This window comes from Megascapheus bottae, chromosome 12 (assembly GCF_031878675.1).
Source record: "Megascapheus bottae isolate mThoBot1 chromosome 12, mThoBot2.hap1, whole genome shotgun sequence".
Lineage (NCBI taxonomy): Eukaryota > Metazoa > Chordata > Mammalia > Rodentia > Geomyidae > Megascapheus > Megascapheus bottae.
The window spans coordinates 39,287,608-39,304,453 of record NC_143520.1 but is presented as its reverse complement, the minus strand read 5'-3'; the positions used below and the strand labels follow the sequence as shown (position 1 = coordinate 39,304,453).

Below are 16,846 nucleotides of genomic sequence, written 5' to 3'. Positions count from 1 at the left end.
TTTATTCTTTGAAATAAGAATATAATTCATTCTGGTTTCTACTAAGAAGAAAAAGAAAAGAGAAACAGATTTCTGAAATCTGTGTTGTTCAACTTTTGTTCTTGAGCACAGGGCTTTAATAAAATGTCACCATTGCTGGTAGGGACTATTGAAGATAATTTGGCAATGGAGGAAAGGAATGAGTGGACTTTAGAAACATTTTTCTATTTTGTGTATACATTGTATTTATATCACAAACTTTTCTTAATGTTTCATGCTGATTTTTATGGCTTACTTCTGAATAGAAAGAAAAAAAAATGAGAGTAAGGCTTTGTGATAGGTGCTGCCTGCCAGCACTCTAACAAAGACTTCAAATTCAACCTTTAAAGGGGTGGCTTCTTGGTTTTCATGACTGGATCTACCACACAACATCAATAACAAGAGTTATTGTAATGTCTAATAGATCAGTTAGGGGCAGACAAAATTGATTATAGATGAAATTTCTTCTAATAAAAAAGGAATGTTTCAGTATCCAATTTAAGACTGTATTAGTAAGGTATACCACACACATGATTACACTAATCTAGACATACTTTGGTCTTAAAGAATCTAGGATAAGAGGATTAGGTGAAAATATTCTTCCTAAGACATACAAATTTCCAGCTAATACTGGTTTGAATAAGAATTTTAGGATTTTATTTTCAGTGTTTATTCTCTTATCTGTCGGGGTTTTTAGTCCTTCCTCCCTCCCAACCTGCAGGAGGGATAGAGAGAACACACTCCGACCAAGACGAGGCTGAGAAAGGAGAGGGTCGACTGACCACTGCACTCAGCCCTCCCTCGCAGGAGGACACTCAGATGAGACCTGTCAAGGCAGGAACTCCTTTATTGAGGAAGTACACTCAGTTAGTATAGAATTCAGGAGCCAATCAACACAAAGATGGGCGGGACAGAGGGAAGTAGGTAAAGAAAGGGAATCAAGTCTGAGAGGGCTGAAGTGTTCTGGGCCAATCCCAGAGGCAGCCTTACTTTACATCACAAACCCCAGCCAAGCCTTCCAACCAGGTGACAGGCAGGTTGGGTCCCAAAACCAGGAAATGAGCCCATTCCCTGATGTGATGTGCCCCACATTACCATCCTATTTTGTCTGGTGATTATCTGACTGCTCTACATTTTCTGATTTTAGTTTTCACATTTGTCTAGTTACACTAATGACTTAATTAAGCTTTCAAATGCTATCAGTTTTCTATTCAGATCTCAAATTCTTATGGATAATGAAATACGTTTCATCCATAAGTGTATGTGCTTACTGGTATATGGTATTGTAATTCTGTATCTGAAGTAAGTTTATAAAACAATTTGAAAAAGTAGCATGAAATCATTATTTTAGGGTGTTAATTAGGTTTCAGCATTTTGGTGAGAAATATCTATAGTAAGTTTATGAAACAATTTGGAAAGGTGGTATGCAATCATTATTTTCAAGTGTTAATTAGAGTTTGGGTGAGAATTTCTACAGCAAAAATTTTTCTTTATTTAATTGCCATTCCAAATCTTCCATGTAGTTGAGTGGTTTATTATTTTATTTAACTTCTTCAGTATAGTACAAAACTATACAAATATAATACAAAATATATAAATATAGTACAAAACTATACAATATATCCTGTTAATGCTGTAAAAAGAATGAAAAAGGAACGCTTAAGTAAACAGGGAATCAATTATGAGAATAAAAGAATCAACTACCTTTATTTTTTATATATTTTTATTGTAATTAATAAAAGGGTTACATGATATTTGCCAGATAGAAGGTGCATTAATTCACACATATTGATACCCCTTTCACATGTCTTGGTCCCCATTACGCTCCTCTCCACCCCCCCCCGTCTTGGTTTTCTCCCCTTCCCTATCCAATTTCAAATAACCAAATATAAATATATCCAATATATCCGATAACAAAGTGAGATACTGTAACAATATGAGATAACAAAGGGACAGCAAAAGAGATGAGAGATAACATAGTACATTAAGGACAACAATCATTCATTATATGGCTTTTGTTTCAATATCCTGGAGGTCTTTTCAGTTAGCTTCATATTATATGGCCTTATGTATCAAGGTTTTGCTCTATTGCAGATCTCTGCTAGTAGAGCCCAAGGTTTCTACTGATTAGGACAAATGAGGGAAACCACTGAGCCTAAGTTCTTTTGAGTCTGGCTTACTTCACTTAATATGATTTTTTCTAAGTCTTTCCATTTCCTAACAAATGGGGTAATGTCGCTTTTTCTGACAGCAGCATAGCATTCCATTGTGTACAAATATCACAACTTGTTGATCCACTCATCAACTGAGGGACATCTAGGTTGGTTCCATATTTTTGCTATGGTGAATAATGCTGCAATGAACATTGTTGTGGTAGTGGATTTAGCATGCCCTAGTTTCTGGATGATTGGGTAAATGCCAAGTAGTGGGATTGCTGGGTCATAGGGGATCTCTATGTTTAACCTTTTGAGGCACTGCCATACTGCTTCCCATAGTGGTTGAATGAGTTTGCACTCCCACCAACAGTGTAGTAGTGATCCCTCCTGGCTACATCCCCTCCAGCATCTGTTGTTATTAGTTTTCTTGATCCTGGCCATTGTAACTGGAGTGAGGTGGAATCTTAGAGTTGTTTTGATTTGCATTTCTTTTATGACCAGAGATGTTAAGCATTTCTTCATGTGTCTATAGGCCATTTTTGTTTCTTCTTCAGAGAAGACTCTCTTTAAGTGTTTGGCCCATCTTTTAATGGGATGGTTGTTATTTTGGAGATTAGTTTTGGATTGATTCAATTTTTTGAGCTGTTGATATATTTTAGATATGAGGCATTTGTCGGTTGTATGATTGGTGAAGATCTTCTCCCACTCTGTCGGCTTCTAATTAATTTACTAGCTATGTCCTTTGCCATACAAAAGCTCTGCAGTTTAATGCAGTGCCACCTATCCAGCCTTTCTCTGATTTGTTATGAATCTTGGTCCTTATTAAGAAAGTTTCGACCTGTGCCAAGGAGGCCTAGTGTATCTCCTATTCCTTCTTGTAAAGTTTTCAGTTTGTCAGCTTTTACTACCTTTATAAAATGGAATCATGAAGCTTTCTGGTTATCCCGTTTGACTGATAGGTCAAATAGGTGTTAACCAGCTCTGATTTTGTGGCTTTTGTTCTAATACCAGGTAACCTGCACATATTTTTCATAGACTCAGAAATATGAAAGAGTTGAAGACAAAAGAGCTGAATGCCAGATTTGCTACAGTACTCAGGATGTGATTTCAGACAAAACCTGACCTATCAACTCAAAAAAAAAAGAATATATCCTTCCTGAGCTATGTGCCTTTGTATCATGCCTGTAATCTTAGCTACTTAGGAGGCTTTAAGGCCAAGATCACAGAAAGTGAATAAGATTCCATTTATAAGTCACCCAGCAAAAAGCAAGCTGGAGGCATGTCTTACTGTAGGTCTGAGCTTACAAGTTTGTTAGCATGCAAATATGAAATTTAATATGTAACTCCCACAATTCTATGTTTACAATTATTATATTATTAGGCTGCAACCTAATCCCTCTCAGGGTTTTACCTTAATCAACTGAGTAGGAGTGCTGTGAGCTGCTTAACTCTTATCATAAGTCACCTTATGCATCAGTGGTCTTTCCTGTACAGTTGAAGATGGAGAAGGGAAGTGTTATTATCAAATAAGTCGCAGAGGCAGAATTTTGATTCAGGCAGTTGATCCCAGTTTCCATTATACTGTAGTGTTGGTCAATATTTGGGCTTAGATGAGTACAGTGCTATGGAAGATTCAAATATGTTGTGCCAAAAAAGGCTAACCTTATTTACTCTTAGTTTTGAGTTCTTCCCTCAGCCAGAATTTGTTGAGCTCTATTCTATGTCTGACATTATGCCAGATGTTTGATATAATGTTTTGAGACATAAATGTTTCTCTTCCTAGATTGTACATTATATTGCATAGACACTGTATGAAGATTGTTATAGTTGATGGCAATTTCCATTTTATCACCAGAGGACAGGAAGTAATGGGATCATGGTAGTTCTGCTTATCATGGAACAATACCCTTAGTACCAAATGTGAAATGCTAGTATTGTTATTATATATTAGTACATACTGATTAAAGAACCCATTTGACCTAAAAAATTTAAGTTGCTCTTGTTTTGGCTCTTTTTATTCACATATGTATTTTCCCCATACCATCCTTAATGTTAAAACAACTCCTACTAAAACATAACCTCCAAAAGGAAAGAAATTGAAAATTGGATTTCAGAAAAAATATTTTTATTCAGAAACACTACATAGAAAATGAAAATAAAAATCACTCTATAAGAATGTATTTGCCAACTGTGTATCTAATCAAGAATTTCTGTGTGGATTGCATAATCCTAGCCACTTAGGAGGCTGAGATCTAAGGATCATAGTTCAAAGTCACCCTTGGCACAAGATAGTTTGAAAAACACTTACGGCCAATTAACCACCAGAAAACTGGAAGTGATGCTATGGCTCAAGTGGCAGAGCAATAGCCTTGAGCTGAAGAGCTCAGGGACAGTGCCCAGGCCCAGAGTTCAGGTCCCATGACTGATCAAAAAAAAATTTTTTTAAATGAATCAAATTTGAAAAGACCTTTCACTAGAGAAGATGATACAACTGACAAACAAATGCACAGAAAGATGCTTAACATGATTAGTCCTTGGGAAAATGCAAGTAAAATTACAGTATATGATCAACACATACACAAATACAAATATACACATGTAATTATTGTATAATTATACACACCATATATATTTAGTTCCAAAAATAGAACCAAAAATATTTGGTGATTCTTGGTATCACTATAGGCACAGAATAGTGGAATTTTGTGCAGATGCCTGTGGGAATGCACCATGCCCAGCTTCTTTGCAGCATAGTTCAGTCCTGGCCGTATGAATCCACATTTCCTCTCTTATTATTTATCCAAGAGAAAGAAAGAAAAAATTATATTCTCAAAAAAACTTGCTTAGCTGCTTTATTCATAATCACTAAAACCTGTAACAATCCCAAATGTCCTTTAACTGAGAAATGAATAAACAAAATATGCTACATCCACAAAAAGCAATCCTACTCAGCAACAAAAATGAATACAATATTGATAAATACAGAAATATGGAAGAATGCCATATGTACTTGGCTAAGTGAAAGAAGCAAAACCTAAAGGGTCTAGACTGGAAAATTTTATTCTTATGACATTTGTGGGATAAAGAAACTAAAAGGACAGAAAAAAAGTTGATAATCAATGAGGGTTGACTTTGGGAAAGAACTAACTCTAAAGGGAATAGCAGGAGGGCATTGTTCACGCGTTGATAGAATTGCCTTGTGCCGTGAACATGCTGATCTGTGCCAGTCTGCATTTGCCAAAAATCATAAAATTATACTACACAAAAATGTCAGTTTTGCCTGTGTGATCATTGAAATCTATAGGTGATGCTAAATAATGGAGGGCACAAAAGCAAACTAGCAACATTCTTCCTGTAAGTAAAAGTTCATATTCCCTGATTTTGTTTTCCATTTGCAGAAATTTAGAAAAGTAGTTAATTATATGGTCAAGAAGGCTCACTGCAATGTTCTACATCACAAAAAATTGAAAGCTTCTTAATTGTGCAATTACAGTGAGGTAGTTAAATTTTTATATATTTTCTGTGTATGGGCATTTATTTTTTTATTTTTATTATTATTTTTTTATTTTTGCCAGTCCTGGGCTTGAGCTCAGGGCCTGAGCACTGTCCTTGGACTTTCTCAAGGCTAGAGCTCTACCACTTGAGCCTCAGCACCACTTCCGGCTTTTTTCTATGTATGTGGTACTGAGGAATCGAACCCGGGTCTTCATGCATGCTAGGCAAGGACTTTAACCACTAGGCAAAACTCCCGGCCCCTGTGTAGGGGCATTTACATAATGTTTTTTAAAGTTAATTATAGAAAGAAATGATTATTCTGTTGGTGTATCTAGTCTATGTTAAAGTATTGATTTTCAAATGCTTAAGAAATTTCCAAAGAACTTGGAGTAGTCTCAGTGGGTATATTTCTATACCAGTTGGTTGAAATCTTTTCTGCAAAACTAGCATAGAAACTAGCTAGATAGAATGATAAATAAATATTAATTTTAATTTCATAATCATTTCAATTCCCCTTTTACTGTTCCACCTAAGATAATTGGAATGGAGAGGGAGAGAATAAATTCAGCTCAAATCATTTTCCACAATTCTGTGCCTATAGTGATACCAAGAATCACCAAATATTTTTGGTTCTATTTTTGGAACTAAATATATATGGTGTGTATAATTATATAATAATTACATGTATATATTTGTATTTGTGTATGTGTTGATCATATACTGTAATTTTACTTGCATTTTCCCAAGGACTAATCATGTTAAGGCCACTTATATAAACGGTGCTTTGCAATTTTCCAATCACCAGACCCAGTAATATACTCAGAGATGACAATATTGTCTCTCCCTGTTCCTTATTGAACACATATGGAGCATGAAGAAACAATTTTCTAAGGTCATTTTTGGTAACTTTCACAAGTATCTGAGATCCAGACATCACAGACACTCATCAAAAACTCTGGATATTATAGTCCATTGTTTGCTGGGATATAAATGTCCATTTTCAAGTAGTGCATAGGATGTTATATATTTTTTGGTCAGTCATGGGTCTTGAACTCTGGGCGTGGACACTGTCTCTGAGCTCTTTTTCTCAAAGCTAGCACTCTACCCCTTTGAGCCACAGCAATACTAGTAGATTTCTGCTGAGAATTGGAAATAAGAGTCTCACAGACTTTCCTGACCAATCTGGCTTAGATCTCAGCTTCCTTAGTATCTAGGATTAGAAGTGTAAGTACCAGCACTTATAGTCTTATTTAGCCTACTATTATTATTTTATTTCAGAGTCATCTTTTTAAATTATGCAGTTTCTCTGTAAAATTGTGCGGTAATTTGTGTTTCTACCTTAAGCAAGTGTCATTGAGATTCTATTTTGAATAACTGAGTATGTTTTTCTCTTCTCTGTCTTTCTAACAAGACCCTTTTTCTGTTGATTTTTGAGGTATCCACTATGACTAGAAAAGTTGAATATTATATTATGAATAAAATAGAAAATCAGTGCTACAAAATAGAATCTCAAATCTTATTCCAGAAACAATATGCTTGGATAACTGATATTCATATATAAGACAAGGCATAAGGAGAAAAACTGTCATCAGATTTCAAGTCATTCTTTGCAGGTATTGGCAGGACTGTCACAAATCTTACAATGTACAGTGTTAGCATGAGCCAGGACCCTACACTGGTCAGTTTCTTGATCAGAAGGGAGGATCATCAGAGCATAGAGGGACATGTGGAGGAGGATGACCACATGTGGATGTAATGTTCTATAGCTTTCTTCTTAGTACGTTTCAGCAGCACTGTATGCTAAGGAAGGTGTGCTTGGAAATTTTAGACTGGGTAAAGGGAGCAAAAAAACAGAAAAATGGTTGTCTATTTAGGGACAGAGTGGGATAATGTGCCAGTTATTTATCCTTCTTGGAGTGACCAAAATCCTGCAACTCAACTCCTGTGGAATGTGGAAGGGCTGACTGCTCAGGGAAACAGGGGTTTAACTGGAGTCAGGTATAGGTGGGTATCAGCTATGTAGACAAAAAATGCTGACCTGTAACACAGATCATGGAAGTCAATGGAAACAATTTCAAAAAGTGAGTAATGATTCACATGGATCAGTTTGCTGAAAATACTTCAACTATAGAACAAACAAAATTTCCAAGACAATATATAGTGTTGCATTCATGTTGTGTGCACTGAAAAGAAGGAAGAAAGATTCAGGAGAGAACCCAAACAGTGTGATTCCTTAGAACATCAAACTCACAGTCCAAGAAAATAAATACCAAGAAACAGATACTCAAAAAGTATGCAGTAGTATCTAAGGGAGAGGGTAGACAGATAAAGAAAGGGAGGTGAAAAGAATGCAGTCATAAAATCAATATATTTCCTATAAAATTAAGAAAACTGATGGAAAAAGTGGAAGTGAGAAGGACGTAGGAAAACAATGAAAGAGGTGACATTTATCACAATACATTCTATTCAAGCAGTGGTGACTTGTGCCTGTAATCCTATCTACACTGTAGGCTGAAACCTGAGGATTATGGTTAGATGCTAACCAAGGCTTCATTGTTTCTATGAACACCCTTTATTTGTATTATATTTTTATCTGAGTTTGTATCATGTTAATACTATCAACAGTACTGTTTGTGCTGAGTGTTCCACCTTAACCATTCTCCTTTGTATCTTTACATTCTACATCACACTTTTATTTCTCCATTTCACACTCTTTCAGATCTGCAACCTATGATTTTGACCTACTTCATCCTATCCCCATGGTACCATTCTAAGCTGCCCACTCTTTTGGACTTAACTCCTTCTGATGCTAGTTTAACTAGTGACTGAACAGTGAACTGTGTGCAATCACTCCCCGTGGTTTGACATTAAAAGGATACAAAGAAAAGACATATGCACAATAAAAAGCAAGAGGTAATCTAACTTATGGGTACGATAAAGCTTGTAATATCACAGACTTATTTTTCAATCTCAACTCAGATATTTATTTGATGTATAAGTGAAAACAAACAAACAAACAAGCATTTAGCAAGGGTTTCAGCTTCTCTGTGCCTCAAGTGTATTGACTGCCAGACTAATGATGTTAATATGGATATTCAATGAAAACATACATTTCTCTTCCTATATACACAAACAAGATACAGATTTTTTTTTCTGAAAGAGCAAGAAGAAATGCCAACCACATTGCTAGTGATATTAGGATGTTGCAAACAGGATTTTGTTTTGCCCGTTGCTTATTTATTTATTTATTTATTTATTTATTTTTGTTGAGCACGGGGCTTGGACTCTGTAATACAAACATCCCCTTAGTTGACTAGAATCATGTCCAGAGGTGCCTAGCTTTTGAGGAAGTAACATTTAGATTTAACTAGAGTAAACTCTTATGGATTCTGCTAAATTTCTTCTCTGCTGACTGATATCTTACTCAGCTGTTGGCAAATATTTAGTTAATATTTATTGGCATTCTTTTCTGAGATTTAAATAGGATATACAATTTTATGGCATGTTGAATATTTTGATAACTTTCATTATTTTTAGTAGATAGGATAATATTATACAAGATGAAATATCAGTAACTTACCACATGTGCATTACTTTTGGAAGAGTAAGTAGTTTGAAGTTTATATAATAATGCAATGCTAGTCTACATCTACATTTCAAATCATGCTGCAGACCTGGGATCTTTCATTTGTTTATTTGACTTACTTTGTTTTGTTTCTCATCAGGGTCTCACTACATAGCCCAATATGTTCTGGAATTTGTAATACTCCTCCATCATTGGAATTATTGTTTTGAACCACAGTACTTGCCTTTACTGTAGATTTGCGAATGCTTCTATTGACTTTTTTGTGTTCAAATCTTTACTGTTTTCACTTTTTTTAGAGGTATTTATAGCCTAGGGTCAGAATGTAAGTATTGTAGACTAGGATGCTTATTCAAGAGGAAACGGAAGCCCATAATTTTAGGTTCTATAGTTCCTTAATGGTCACAAAACAAAGAATGCCAATGGGCATTGGTTAGAGCTTATATAAAGATATAATTCACCTGATGCAGGCTTTCTGAGCTCTGATAACTGAATTAGTGTTCAGTTTAAAATAGTAGCTTGAAGATAAGAATTGTAATTCAAAGCCTTTAATCTTGTCCATGTAGGATAGGATATGGGGATTATGGATCAAGGGAAACCCATTAGAGAGATGTTATGAGACTCCACCTCAGCCAATGGCTGTTCATAGTGGTGTGTACCTACTATTCCAGCTTTATGGGAAGAACAGTCTCTGTCTTGATCCAGGCTGATCCTCACACATAAAGAAAAACTCTACTTAAAAATAACCAGTGTAAAAATGACTGGAGGTGAAACTTAAGTGGTAGAGCATCTGCCTACCCTATCAATATGTGACATATCAATATGTGTAAACTGGGGAGAATTTCTTTTAGAGGTTATGAAAAGAGCCCTAAAATGGCTCAAAGTGTCGCATGATTGATGGTGACAGAAAGCCTACAATTTATATTTTAAGTCATTTATACATTTGAATAAAAATAAAAAATAATTTTAAAGAATTTTGAAGTCATGTATGTTGATAAATATCTATAATTTCAGCTATTTAAGGCTGATAGGAAAATCACAAGTAAGAAGCTGGCCTCAAAGTTGCATGGGCAAGACAATGTCTAAAAATGTGTACGAAGGAATGGCATGTAGCTCGATGTTAGGTCACTTGGCTAGCATGCAAGGATTATAAGTGCTGCAAAATGCCAAAATAAACAATAACAAAAATCAGAAAATTCAAATAAGTGTACTTATATCTTCAAGCATCTTTTGTCTGAGTACTTTGATTTCAGCTGGGAAGAGGTAGGCATTAGAATAAGTGGAAGTATGCCCTATTGGCAGGTCCTTACAGTCTGGCTTTCTTTGGCCTCATCTCTAGAATCACAGCAAACAATACTGTGCAACAAAGACACTCCTGGAATTTCATGTATAAGTCCAAAAGAACTGAAATTAAATAGTCAGACAAGTATAAATAAATTCATGTTTATAGTAGTTCTATTAAGTACATTTCAAAATATGATGCAGTACTAATACCCATCAACATGTGAACAGATAAATAAATTCTAGTACATATATAGAATGCCAGTCATAAAATAGTATGCCTTATTTCACCATGCTAAAATGCACATGTACTTTCAAAGTATATTAATAAAATAAAATTTATTATTGGTTACTAATTATCTGACTTAGTGTACTGAAATACTTAGAATTGATAAATCTATAAAAACTGAATGTATACAAGTAGTTCTGATGACTGAAGTATGGCTGTAATGCGGAGGTGAATGAATGAAGGGATTTAATTTGGAGTGATGAAAGTATTTTGTAACTTGATAGTGATGGCAACTGTTTACCATTGCCACTTAAAAGACTACTGCAATGTTTACTTTATTTGGAATTGATGTGGTAGTGCATATCTTTAATTCTACTTATTCTGAAGGTGGAGGTAGACAGGTCAGTCTGAAACTGATGAGTGCAAAGTTTAGTGGAAGATCTTTATCTGACAAACCAACTGCTTGCAAACAGACTGGAAGATGCCTGAAGGCAAAGCCTTGGGTTCAAACCCCAGTGCTGCAAACACTGTAAATTAGAGTAAATAGTTAAATAATTTTATATTATATGAATTCCATCATATTGAATTACTTTTGAAGAGTTTAAGTGAAAAGGTTGAAGTACTATCCAATCTTCCAGTCATCACAATGAATGTTACTATTGATATCAAGAAGTCTGGTGAGGATTGGGGATAATTTTACAGAGTCTTCTTGAATGATGAATTCAATTTTCCTCTTAAGTATATTCTACTTTATTAGGCATTAGAGTATGTGAGCTTGTGAATAATCACTTTTAATGACTAAACTCCTGTGTCATGTGCTGCTTTATTTTCTAAGCCTGCATAAGATTTCAGTAGGTTTCATTGATCCATACCAGAAATCAAAACTGGAAGGCATAAATGCTCTTCATGCAGCACATTCTGTATAGACAATGTGAACATAATAATACTTTCATAGATGAGCAGAAAAAGGTTTTTGTTTCAAGCTCAGCTGTTTTATTGGGGCTCATAAATGGTTTGATTAGTCGATCATATCAATAGGATGATCTAGGTAATTATAAATATGTTTTGTATTTTATGTGAGCCTACGAAGGCAAATGATGATAGTTATTTACACCCCATATAAAAGGAATAATTAGTTCATTTCATAGTTCTGATATGAATATCAGTATTTTTCTGATAATGAACATCCTTAAGTTATGTTGGTAGGCCTCATTTTGTTCATTTGGAGGCTTTTACATATTGAGAACCCTCCATTTGTTAGCTGACAATATATGTGTCTTATAAGTCATCTTTGATCTTTAGACCACTCCAGAGAGTGAAAGTTATTATTACAATAAGGTAAATGATTTCCTTGAATTTGAGTGGCCTCCCCAAGAGCATAGGTGTTTAGGATTCTCTTCTCAGTACTTAACCTGTGTCATGCTAGATCACATCACATATGGAATTTGCCCTGTAGTGGCCAGGAGTTTGGCCTAGTGGTAGAGTGTTTGCCTAGCATGCACGAAGACCTGGGTTCGATTCCTCTGTACCACATACATAGAAAAAACCTGGAAATGGTGCTGAGGCTCAAGTGGTAGAGCTCTAACCTGAGAAAGTCCAAGGACAGTGCTCAGGCCCTGAGCTCAAGCCCAGGACTGGCAAAAAAATAAATAAAGAATTTGCCCTGTAACTTTTCTTTGGCATGATTTCTTATACAAAACAACATATGAAAATGTTGGTCTGCCTGGAGGTAAAAGCTGACACACTGAAAACTTTACAAGAAGGAATAGGAGATACACTAGGCCTCCTTGGCACAGGTCGAAACTTTCTTAATAAGGACCAAGAATCACAAAAAATAAGAGAAAGGCTGGATAAGTAGGACTGCATTAAAATGCAGAGCTTTTGTATGGCAAAGGACATAGCTAGTAAATTAATTAGGAAGCCTACAGAGTGGGAGAAGATCTTCCCCCGCCATACAGCGGAAAAAGACCTCATATCTAACATAAATCAACAGCTAAAAAATTGAATCACTCCAAAACTAATCTCCAAAGTAACACCCATCCCATTAAAAGTTGGGCCAAAGACTTAAAGAGAGTCTGCTCTGAAGAAGAAACAAAAATGGCCTATAGACACATGAAGAAATGCTCAACATCTCTGGTCATAAAAGAAATGCAAATCAAAACACTTCACTCCAGTCAGAATGGCCAGGATCAGGAAAATGAATAATAACAGATGCTGGAGGGGATGTGGCCAGGAGGGATCACTACTACACTGTTGGTGGGAGTGCAAACTCATTTAACCACTATGGAAAGCAGTATGGCAGTGCCTCAAAAGGCTAAACATAGAGCTCCTCTATGACCCAGCATTTCCACTACTTGGCATTTACGCAACCATCCAGAAACAAGGGCATACTAAATCCACCAGTACAGCAATGTTCATTGCAGCATTATTCACCATAGCAAAAATATGGAACCAACCTAGATGTCCCTGAGTTAATAAATGGATCAACAAGATGTGATATCTGTACATAATGGAATTCTATGCTGCTGTCAGAAAAAAATGACATGGACCCATTCGTTAGGAAGTGGAAAGACTTAGAAAAAATCATATTAAGTGAAGTAAGCCAGACTCAAAGGAACTTAGGCTCAATGGTTTCCCTCATTTGTCCTAATCAGTAGAAACCTTGGGCTCTACTAGCAGAGATTTGCAATAGAGCAAAACCTTGATACATAAGGCCATATAGTATGAAGCTAACTGAAAAGACCTCCAGGATATTGAAACAAAAGCCATATAATGAATGATTGTTGTCCTTAATGTACTATGTTATCTCTCATCTCTTTTGCTGTCCCTTGGTTATCTCATATTGTTACAGTATCTCACTTTGTTATCTGATATATTGGATATATTTGTATTTGGTTATTTGAAATTGGATAGGGAAGGGGGGAAAACCAAGATGGGGGGTGGGGGGAGGGTAAAGGGTATCAAGACATGTGAAATGGTATCAATGTATGTGAATTAATGCACCTTCTATCTGGCAAATATCATGTAACCCTTTTATTAATTACAATAAAAAATTAAAAAAAAGAAAATGTTGGTCTGCTTATGACTGTTAGTTTGGTTTCTGTCAGAAAACTCTGTACTGTGTGCTCACATTCCTGAATTACCCTAAATAGATCACATATCAAAATGTTTGTTGTAGTTTTGACATTTAACTGCCATGAGTTTAGGGACATATCAGTTTATAAGAAAGCTCAGATTTTTGCAAATATTGGTGCTCTTGAAGTAGATGCAGAGGGCTCTCAATGTGTGACAACGGGGGAGGATTCTAAATTTAGGTCATGAGAAGTGAGAACAAATAGAAAGCAAATAAAATCAAACTCGTATTCATCTAGGTCATTCAGAATTTGATAAGTAACTCTTCCACTGTGAAATTTCCTTTCTCCCCAAGTCAGGAGTAATTGTCTTCCAAATGCTATGTTTTCCTCCCATTTTTACCCTAGTTCTCCCTTCTCTTGCCTGAGATGCCCTTCCTGAGTGCTCCTCTCAGCTTTTTTTTCTAGGTCCACTAAAAACATATTGTGTCATTATTCAAGAGCAGTTTCTCCTGTTACTTTAGTGTTTTCTGATTTTATCTGAACCATGAATTTGCAACTTGTGGTTTACTTTTGGACTTGGCTTTATTTATATATGTATGTATGTATGTATGTATGTATGTATGTATGTATGTATTCATTATTTTGTCTGGTGTGGGACTTGAACTCTGGGCCTGGACGTTGTCCCTGAGCTCTTCTGCTCAAGGCTACTGCCTTACTCCTAGAGCCACAGTACTACTTCCGGTTTCCTGGTGGTTAATTAGAGATAAAAGTCTCACGGACGTTAGTGCCCACTGGCTTTGAACCTTGATCCTCAGATCTCAGCCTCCTGGGTAGCTAGGATTACAGGCATGAGCCACGTGCCCAGCTTGGCTTAATTTTTTAATGTTTTTATCAATCATATCATTACCCATGAGCTCTAATAGGAGGTAAACCAACAATCTCATCTATGTTTATCCCATCATACATAGTGGGCCTAGTATGTGCATGGCAAATAATAGTTTAAAAACTTATAATTATTTTTTTTGGTAATACCTGAGCTTGAACCCAGGGGTTTACATTTGCTCAACTTGTTTGAGTGGCTGGTACTCTACCCCTTGAGCAATGCCTCTAGCCAAGCATTTGTACTTTCTAATTTGAGGTAGAGCGTCATGATTTTTCTTTCCATTCTGAAATGGGAAGAATCCTCCATGTCTCAGTTCCTGAGTAGCTATGTTGCAAGCATAAATCACTAGTAAGAACTAAAGATAGGTTTTTCTCCAAGCATAATATTACATCCTAATTCTTTCAAGAAGATGTTCATTAATTAAGTATAGCCATTAATAAAACACTGTGGGAAAATGCTACACCCACTTCCCTCCCAGAAAATTCCCAATGCTATTTATATACTTGATACTCAGTTCTTCAGTGGTGAGACTGATTTTTCTATTTTTAACACAGGACTTCTCAATTCCTATAATACTTTTATTTTCTCTTAAGACTCCTAGTAATTTTTCTTATCTCTTCAAAATGTCTTTTCAAGGCATTGCTTTAAAGAGCTTTGTTAGAAAATTATGCTAATAATATTCACAAGTATGGGAATTAATTTTTATTTAAAATGTTATTTGAAAATGCTAAGTAATGGAACAGGTTGGGATTGCCTGTTTTATCAGGAGTTGGGGAAGTCACTGCTTATGTGTTTTCTTGATGTGTGTACTAGGGGGATATGTACAGTGTAAATACAACTTGAAAACAGATTGAGACTGAAAAGGGAATTATTGATTGGAACCAGTCTTTCAGCTTGATTATCTGCTAGAATCTCGATTACTTCTCATAATATGCTTGAAAAGTTTTATTTGTACCTCAAGGGAAATGAGCCTGGCCTCATTTACAAATATGAATGCAGATATTATCCTTGCACTGTCTTCGCCTTCAGGCAGTTTTGCTGACTGTTAGCTTGCATTACTTCCTCAGAAGAAAGAATATCCACTTCCTTGGAATTGGATACAGACTGGCTAATGGGAAAATGGAAGTTCAAGAGTCACAGAATTTCAGATGACTCCCAAAACCCGTCTATAACCATGAGTCAGTTTTCTTCCCCCAGCCTCTGACTCCATATCTGTAAGCTGAGATAGATCATCCAGACCCTAAAAGCTTCTTATGGGGATTCAATCTATGTTGCCAAGCCTTAGTGTGACGTGATTGACACAAAGTCTGGCACCAAAAGTTGCTCAATACATGCTAGCTCTCAGTCATTATTATTTTTTTGCATCTGATGGATCATAATAACAGATTTCCAAAGCTTTATAGTCATTCAGACAAAAATGCCTTTCTCCCTTTGTTTCCATCCCACATTTTATGTTGTTATTTTAAATAAATGGCAACTCTATTCTTTGTGTTCTCTGATTTTGGTTGTGAATAATGGGGAATAATAAGAAATGACTTATTAGCTCAAAAGAATTATAATAAATTAGAGCAAATAAATAACCTCCAAAATGTATTTTTAGAAATCATTGTAGTCCTTTGGATGGTAAAGGCAGCCAGTTGGACATGATCCCACTGTTCTTTAATAGCTGTTAATTGCTAAACATTACCCCTCATTTTATTTTCTCAACAATCTTGTTTTATAATATGATATCAGAAGATTTTGTATAGTATTTATAAAAAATACTATGTCAATAGCAAAATAGATAAATTATGATATTTGATGTGTATTAGTTGTTTTTTGGTTTATGAATTCATTAAATTTGTTCAAAGTGGACCTAATGTCTTTTTTTTTTTTGGACCTAATGTCTTAAGGCAAGCTTTCCGTTAGCTTTTAACTTTGTGTCATTATGTAATTTCTGCCACAATCCCTTTAAATTTTAATTTTGTATTATTTACCGCAAGATACAAAGAGGACAAATTCATCTTAATATTATATTTCTAAAGATAAAAGCAGTATATAAAAAGCAGAAAGACAAACTACCTCTTTGTAGTGTGTCTTGTAATGTCCAGTGTAATTTGTGGTTTGCAGGCCACCGTGATCTCCATT

The 16,846-nt window shown here is 35.5% G+C and overlaps 1 protein-coding gene across 1 annotated transcript in view; it reads left to right on the top strand.

Annotated features, from left to right (window-relative positions):
* The window catches only part of Thsd7b (thrombospondin type 1 domain containing 7B), a 719,928-nt gene that overhangs the window by 298,706 nt on the left and 404,376 nt on the right, over positions 1-16,846 (top strand). The window lies entirely within an intron of this gene.